The sequence below is a fragment of the Prionailurus viverrinus genome, chromosome C2 (assembly GCF_022837055.1).
Source record: "Prionailurus viverrinus isolate Anna chromosome C2, UM_Priviv_1.0, whole genome shotgun sequence".
Classification (NCBI taxonomy): Eukaryota; Metazoa; Chordata; class Mammalia; order Carnivora; family Felidae; genus Prionailurus; species Prionailurus viverrinus.
The window spans coordinates 140704281-140713584 of NC_062569.1; the positions used below are offsets into that span (position 1 = coordinate 140704281).

At 38.6% G+C, this 9304-nt stretch overlaps 1 pseudogene; it reads left to right on the top strand.

Annotated features, from left to right (window-relative positions):
* The first annotated feature begins 4966 nt into the window (after positions 1-4966).
* LOC125174541 (peptidyl-prolyl cis-trans isomerase A-like) lies at positions 4967-5485 on the top strand (annotated as a pseudogene).
* The last annotated feature ends 3819 nt before the right edge of the window (positions 5486-9304 follow it).

Sequence of the window (9304 nt, forward strand, 5' to 3'; positions counted from 1 at the left end):
GTGGCCATAACAGAGCAAGAATGATTTGCAATTAGAATCAAGATGCATGAAGTTCACTTTATGTTCACACTTCTTGGAATGATATTAAATATATTTATTGCTCTTTTCTCTCTACAAAAGGGCAAGGGACCTGTTTTTTATGAACCTGCTTAAAATATGTAAAAACCCAAGGCAGCTTTCTTGGTGTGGGAGTTGTTTTATGGCAATTGAATAAAGACAATCATTCCAGTGGAAATTCTGCACACAGGAAAGTTTGAAATATCTGAGGACATATGTAATATAAGACAAATGTGCTCTTAAATATTATGGTCCTCAAAATGGTGATGAGTTTTAAAAAGTTGAAGTAACATTTGTTCCTTCCTAGGGCTGGATTTATATTTGAATATTTTAATTACAGGTAAATAGACAAACTTTAGGAGGATTCTAAAACAGGACACTGGTCAATAACTTTTAGGAGTACTTGGAATTTTGAAGAAAACAAAATAAATCCTAGAGCTGAGAGGAAATGACAGACTCTCTAAAGGAGAACTATCAAGCTCTGGAAAATAAGCATTCTAAAGACGAATTTTGATTTATAATATGGTGTTTTATTGAGTTCAACATTTTATTATTTCAACAGTGAAAACAGTGTGGTGATTAGTGTTACGTCTCAACTTGACTGGGCCACGGGGTGCCTAGATATTTGGTCAAACATTATGCTGCATGTGTCCATAAGGGTGTTTTAAAGTGAGATTCATATTGGATTAGACTAAGTGAAGCAGGTCCATAATGTGGGTGGACCTCATCCAGTTAGTTGAAGACTTGAACCAAAAGCCTGGCTCTCAAACAAGTAAAAGAGAACTCCTCCCGCCCGATTGCTTTGAACCAAGATGATGGTTCTTTTCTTGCCTTCAGACTCCAACTAAAATGTCAGTTCTTCTTGGGTCTTGAGCCTAGAAACTTCAGATTTTTTGATTTCTCAGCCTCCATAATTGCATGAGCCAACTTCTTGTAAAGAAGAAACAAACACATTGGTTCTGTTTCTCTGGAGAGCCCTAATACAAACCAGGACTCCCACAATCCTGATAAGCACATTGAACATTCGTCCAGGTGAATTAGTCAGAGTAGGTGATCTAGCCCAACGCCTTACCTGTGCCAGCATTTAACTTATTTCTTGAATGCGTGAATGTATGAATGTTTGAATAAACAAAAACTTGAATGCATGAAGAAATAAATGATCGAATGTTAAAATGATCAAGTGAGTTCTAAGAATAAAAATGTGTGATTCTTCAATTATTCAGGACTGAGAATTTTTCAAAAACAAGCATTCAGATGACTAGCTTCTTTCCTGCCCAACATAAAGCAATGCCAAATGACCCAGAGAAGTTTCTGGAAACTGAAGGCTGGCTATGTCCATGTGGCCCAAATATCCAGTTGAAAACTGATTAGTGCAGGGTGCCGGGGTGGCTCAGTCGGTTAAGCATCCAACTTCAGCTCAGGTCCTGATCTCACAGTTCCTGAGTTCAAGCCCCATATCAGGCTCTCTACTGTCAGTGTAAAGCCCACTTCGGATCCTCTCTGTCTGCCCCTCCCCCACTCATTCTCTCTCCCTCTCTCTTTCTCTCTCCCTCCCTCTCACTCTCTTTCTCTCTCTCTCTCTCTCTCTCTCTCTCTCTCTCTCTCTGTCTCTCTCTCTCATCAAATAAATAAACATTAAAAAAAGAAAACTGATCAGTGCTATCTTTTACATTGTGCCAAGTAAGAGTGGCCAACGTGTTGTCACAAATGAATGAGTTTCAGAGGCAACATTATTCAAAGCCTGTACCTTGTTAGGCAATTCACATTCTCTGCACTTTGCTGAAGCAGAGCTGATCGCTACTGCTTTCTTGCAACCTCTCAGCTCCTGCAACAGACACCCATCTCTTAAAATCTAAGAGGCTGAAACAAATGGAAAATTCAAACACACACAAATCCAAAACCCTTATCCATTCTATCATACCAAAAATCTGGGGGGAAATGATATTCAGTGTTCAAAAAATAAAATCAAAAATCAAATAGAAAGTCACACCCCTTGTACCCTAAACTCTATTAGGAGTCATTATTCATTTAAAACCGCATTAGAAATGGGGATTTTTTAAGTTAATTGAAACTTACCTAAAAAGATTCAACTAAAAGTTATTGAACCCTAAATCCAGGTCTGTGATCTCATACTTGTTTTCTCAACTATCTTTAAAACAATGCTTTGAGCAAGTTATTATTGATTTCATAATGAAACTGATATGGGTTTAGTGGGTTTAGTAATTTGCCCCTCTTCAGACGTAATAGGCATCAGGGCCCAAATCATCCTGGTCCCTTTAACTCATGAAAATCTCAAGTCCATCATTCTGATCTTAAATATAATTGTACAGTAAGACCTGTAGTTAGCCACTCTGTGACGTTCTGGCCAAGGGCAGCAATGATTTTGATTATTACAAACACTACCACAGACATGAAACTGACACCTGTTGAGAGACATTACAAGTAAGGTGGTTTTGCAAGATTATGCCTGGAATTTTCTAATGCTCCTGATGAAAGCCCTGACACCTAGGATTCTTATTGTGTTATCCTACGTGAATGTGTCTGAACCGCAGGACTAATATCAGATACACTCAGGCAGAATTCAAGAGGTGTCCCTCATTTGTATATATCATGTATCCTAATCAGGAAGAAAACAGAAAAATGGAATCCTAACCTTTTAAGATGTGTGCCTCCTTGAATTACTTCACTCAGTTTGAACAGAAGTGTGCTAGCAGTCATATCACTCTCTATCTTCTCCAGAAACAAAACCAGACCTTCACATACCCCTGGCGTGACTTTGTGTATTGCACACACATACACACATACAAACTCATTGCACAACCCTTTCATTATTCCACTGTCTGAGTGTGTTCTCTCCAACGGGAAGACACTTGCAGAAATGTCATGCAATGACTGACTTCTGAGTCTTTGTTAGCAAAACAATGAAATAAACCACAACTTCCTGCCTCTGGCACCTCACCACATGGTGCTGGTGCAGTGCCTACCCATGAAATGCCAGATGGCCCAGAGACATCAATTGTTCAAGAATAACATCACACTCACTTTGAACAGTAGTATATTTTAACTACATACCTGCTGCTGTCACGGGGGCAAGAAGTCCTACAGCTGTACTCGTCCTTGGGCTTTCGCAACCAGCACAGATCACAAACTTCTTTAGGAACTTTCCCAAAGGGTTGTATTACCCTTAACTGTGAATCCTTCTACATAGCACTGGAGGTTTATGTCCAAAACCTAGAATATTCACTTGGACATTTAGAAAAGCAATCTTGAATACTTATGCCATGAGTCATCACCTTGCCAATCCCCAATTTCATTGTGCCGTGTTATTAAAAATGTTGATGCTAGAACATCAAATCCGACAGGTATCTCTGAGGGATGCCAGCTTTTATCCTGAGGTTGGTGTGGAGAGGATATCTCGTAGAGAAACTGCCTGGGTAACAAAAGCAATTACAAACCCATGTAACACTCCTTAGATTCAAAAATTAAATGAAATTCATCCTAATATTTTGCCAATGATACAAAGCACAGATCAGAAATTTATTTCCATGAAGGCATTGACTGAAACTGGGAATCTTCCAACCTGCTAATTGATTTTTATATTGAATAAAGTTTTAAGTAAGTAAAAATAGTATATGCTATACTACTTAGCACAAAACTGCCAAGAGTAATTTTATGCCTTTGGGAAGTGACCAAGAAACCTTGGGCAAAAATCGATACTGACTTTCCAAGACTCTTCCAACAGAACAGAGTCTGGATTAGGGTAATCTCCTTTGTAAAATGAACTGTAATGAGCATCCAAAAATGTTGCCACTACAATCTCAGAATTGTGATTGTCAGACATTAACAACTAGTCTAAATTTTCATCAGGTGAGCTAAAGGAATTTGTACAGAATTTGTTTCCAAACAATGTGGATAAAGAATTCAGATGAATAAAAATGGGCTAAAAGTGCATTGCTGGAGGAGACTGATCAAATTTCAATAACCAATATAGGGCTTCTATCAATTTACTTTTTACAAGTTATGCAGCAAATTGTAAGGTAATGCAATGTATTGTCATTATCACAGGATGCTGAAATATGAATGGATTTTTCCTAAAGTTCCCACTTTCCCTCTTCCACTTGCTCACCTAATTCAGGCAAATAATCTGTCTATTCTAGTTATTTCCTCAGGATACAGGCGTGACAGGGTAAGGCAGAAAACAGAAGCTTCCTATGAGTGCCTGGTTGATATTTGCCAAAATCATAATGCCACAAAATGATTATTTGAGGGGCAAAAATGAATCTGGGCGGGGGGGGAGCTATCAAAAACTATAAAGGGAGGGATCTTCCCTGAATACTAGAAAAGTAATCTACTAGGCTGCGGGACAGCAGAAGAAAGAAAAAGTATGGTGGTTTAGAGATAGTATTGACTCTGCTCTCCATATTAGAACTTCATTGAGGAGGCAAGACCCTGAGGTGGTTTAGGAGACAGAGAACAAAGAGGGATATTTGCCCCTTCTCTTAGATCATAAACCCAAGGAAGTGATAAAGGCACAATTTAGGCATCAAGGCAAATGAAGCCATAGATAACGTCCCAGGAGAAGTCCCTTACTAGGGAATAGCATAAAAGCTTGATGTTTCAGTTTTCAAGCCTGACATGAAAATACCAGAGAGAGCCATTGGACCTGAGGCCCTCGATGGACAAGAATGAGAGTTGTCTCAAAAGTTTACTATATGGATCAGAGAGCAAAGACTAAATGGAACCATGGATTGGTCAGCAAATATTTCTGTGGATGGATGACTCAAAAACAAAATAGGTCATATAACATCTTGAAATTGCATACATCTCCCTGGAACTTAGACCCAAGCCAGGGAAAAGAGAGACAGTGTAGGTGTCTGATGGCCTCAGGAAATGAAGATTCAAAGAGGTCATGCAGATGCTGCCCCCTGAGGCCACCTGCGACCTCACTGCGTTCTTCAACACGGTGCTGGAGGGCGAGCCCTTGGGCCATGTCTCCTTCGAACTGTTTGCAGACAGAGTTCCAACGACTTTTGAGAACTTTTGAGCTGTGAGCACTGGAGACGGAGAATTTGGTTTAAAATCTCCTGCTTTCACAGGATTATTCTGGGACTTAGGTGCCAGGGTGGTGACTTCACACACCACAATGGCACTCGCAGCAAGTCCATCTATAGGGAGAAATGTGACAATGAGAATTTCATCCTGAAGCATACAGGTCCTAGCATCTTGTCCATGGCAAATGCTAGACCCACACTAATGTGGGTCCCAGTTTTCCATCTGCACTGCCAAGATTGAGTGTTTGGATGGCAAGCATATGATCTTTGGCAAGGTGAAAGAGGGCAGGAATATTGTGGAAGCTGTGGAGACTTCTGGGCCCAGGAACGGCAAGACCAGGAAGAAGATCACCATTGCTGACTATGGACAAACCTAATAAATTTGACTTGTGTTTTATCTTAACTATCAGACCATTCCTTCTGTAGCACAGGAAAGCACCCCTTCACCCCCATCTGCTTGAAATATTCCATAATCTTTGTGCTCTCACTGTAGTACTGTGGGTTCCATAGTTTCCTTACTCTCCTCCAGGTCTAGCTGTATTGCAGAGTTAAGTTACGATTATAAAATAAAAACTAAACAACAGCAACAACAACAAAAAAAAATTCAAAGAAAAATTTAGTTGCTATATAGAAGAATCAAGTTATGTTTCTTACTTTTCTGGATCATTCTGAACTAAGATTTATACCTGTTATAACAGATAATGTCATTAACACATATATCATGATTTACCATTTCTGAGTTAGCTTCCAAGTACCCTGATCTCCCAGATTTTCCTAATATCGTGAACACAATGAACTTTAGATCCATCTAATTTGTCATCATTTGCCCTCACATATATTTTTTAAGTTTCACGTATTTGCTTACATTGTGCATTTCACTTTTTTTCTTTTTTCTCTCCAGTGGTTTGTGAACGCCTACTATGTGCAAACCATGATAGAGAAATAGCGTCTCTGCCATTCAAGTCCCATGTTCTATTATTTTACATGAACTATCATTTATTGTACGTTAATCAAAGTAGGAGCTTTACAAGAACTATCTCCTCTTCACAAACACAAAACGTGTGAGTTCAGCATCATGATCCCCTTTTTACAAACAGAAAGCAGAAGCTTCAAAAGGCTACATAACTTGCCGAAAGTCAAACGGACTGAACGTCAAGGAGATGAACTTCAAGCTCTCTTCTGTGTTTAAACCTCCAGCCCACATTGATCTCTAGCTTGCTACCACCTTTTGAAAGCATTGTCACCTCAATGTATAGTACCTAATTTTCTTTTCTCTTTTCTTCCCTTTCTCATCACACAACTAGTTCACAACAAAAGTTCTTTTTATAGGATGTCTTATTCTTATGCCATTACTTATGTTTTATATTTACCTTCTAAACCAAATTGGAAATAACCAAAGGTCATAGGTAAGGCCTCTTTTGGGGGAAACTTTTTCCCATATTTCTCACTTTTAAATAAATAGTCGTGTACTTCCAGCAATGTTTAATCTTGTGATCATCTTTCCTTTGAAAAAAAACAAAACCCTGACATTTCTTTATTCTTCTTGTCCTCTGGATATTTATCCCATCTCTTTTCTTCTTTCTACACCCAAGATCCTTTAGAGTGTCTGCATTCTTTGTATTTTCTAGCTCACCTCTTATTCACTCTCTACCCTACTGCCATCTGACTTCCTCTCCCACCAAGCCACGAAGAGCTCTTTGGAATGTCACCAATGAATTCCTTTATGCTAAATCTATTAAACACCTTTTGGTCTTTATCTAATTGGCCATGTGGCACATAAATATAGCCAAGTAGGAAGAGTGACTTTCTGCCTTGAGCACTTTTTCCAAACGTAAAACCTTTAAAGCATTTATTTCTGAGATAATATGTTCACATAACCTGGACAGTTGTTAAAACTGTGATGTAATAAGTAGAGGCGTCAGTGTGAAAGCCAGGGAACACACACAGAAAGAAGAGTCAAGGGCTTGCTCCTTTCTGAACAATGGAGTTCCCAATACCTAGTGGTGACAGCCACTCAAGACTCTGCACTGATATGAGACTGTGGAATCCTCCTTCTAAACAGTCCCTTGGACTTTGGGAACCTGAGGGCTTCCTCATGTACCATTCCCACTGCCCGAACCTCTAGCATCCCGGCTAATTTCTACTCATGCTTCAAGACTTCACTTAAACATCTCCTCATCATAGAAGCCTTCCATGATTCTCCAGGATTCATTAAACTCCCTCTGCTTTAGACAACTTTACAACTTCTTCCATAACCCTCATCACAGCTGTAATTACTCATTGAATATCTGTCTCTGCTAACTGTGATCTTCAGGAGGACAGATGGTCGTGTTCACTCTCATAGCCCCCAAGGCCCAACAGAGTGTCTGGCACATCAAAAGTGCTTGACAACTATTCCCTGAATTGAACTGAAATGAATTTTTTTTAAATTGACTTTCTAATCATATTTTAGTAGATACATTTATGACCTAGGGAGCATTGAAGGAAAAAGGTTATTACAGTACTAAAATGTCTAGAATAACTATCAAAATGGAATAGCTGAAGAACCTGAGAATATTGAACCTACAAAAGAAAACATCTTTTGAAGCCCATCATATGGAAGAGAGCCTAGAATTACTCCCTATGGCCAAACTAGAACATAGAGGAACACTTCAGCTTAGTATGAGGAAAGACTCTCCACCAATTGAAGCTAGAGGGGGAAAAAAAAGTCATGCCTCAAAGTGGGAGCAGTTCTCTGCTCCTACTGTAGTTTAGACAGACATTATCCTTAGAAGGGATTTCCTCACTGGACAGATAGTTGGAGGATATGAGTCCTGAAGACATTTCCACACTCTCATGTTTCCTTTGTAACTGAAAGAAAAATAAAATGATATAACAACCCTCTTCCCCTTAAATCATTCTAAGTTTAAAGGGGGGAAAGTTGCATAAAGCAGAGAAAAGGTGGACATAAACTCTTCAAAAAAATTGTGTTTAATACACACTGTTGTTATGATTTATTTTTCCCCCAGGTATTTTAAACTTGTTCTAATGCTATTTTCATGTTCAATTCATTTTTAGTTGAGGTTTGTTTGGTTGATTGGTTGGTTTATTTGTTTCTTAGTATCTATGAATACATTACCCATGCAAAGAACTTCTTGTACTTTGCCCTTTAGTCTGAATTCTGTATCCCAAGTTTGTGGTTCAACAAGGAGCAATTGCTCAACAAACATGAAAATGATGATTGCTTATTGTTGGTATTTAATACAATTATTCAAAAATTTAATAAACACTTTTATAGAAGCTCAAAATTTCCAGTCAGTACACATCCCTTGAGACATGGCTGGTAGCAAGAAGTAGCTTGTCCAAGACATTTCGGGGGGGGGAATTATTTTTGAAAGAAAATCATGAAGCCATAATATTAGTTTAATTAATATTAGGGTTTGATATTAGGGTTCTAAGGTTAAACACACTTTCTTCATTAGGAACCATTTTATTTCACGTACTTTCTGCCTCATCTTTCTTGACTCTCAATGCCAGGAAAAAACAGATGGCAAATATGGAGGCATTTGGAATTAAAAATAATTATGCAAGTAATTCTCTAACAAGACAGCGACAGTATTTAAGTGGAGATTTTTTTCATTTACACAATTATTTCCAATATTATTTAGTCTTTCTCTACTATTCAGCAATATAACACACATACAACAGTCTCCTTACGAAGAGAATGAAACTTTTTTCTCTCGAGAAAACAGTTGTTTTGGGCAATTCAAATACACCCATTTAAAAACAAAATCACTAAATGATAAATTTCTATTTGACTTGAACAAATATTAGAACATGTCAAATTATAGCATAATTGAGATTATTTTTATCCCTCTTAGTACTCATTCTCCATCCTACAGAGAATTTTTATTCAGTTTCTCAACAGAGTACAGACGTAGACTCGACACTGGGAAGGACCTAGTAGAAGCACATGAGAAGATACGTACATAAGGATATCAGGATGGAGCCGGGTATTGGGTTTGGAACATGGTAGTGTCTGGGCAGGAGGAGGCACACCTCTTACACAGCCAGATACTGCTCGGAGTGGTTCAGCATTAAGACCAAAACAGATAACCACAAATGAGAGTCTCAGGAGAGCCCACTGAGCCTCTAAAACCTCAAAGTTACTCTATCTTGACATCGGAGATATTTCTACTTCTGGAAAAATGGAGCTG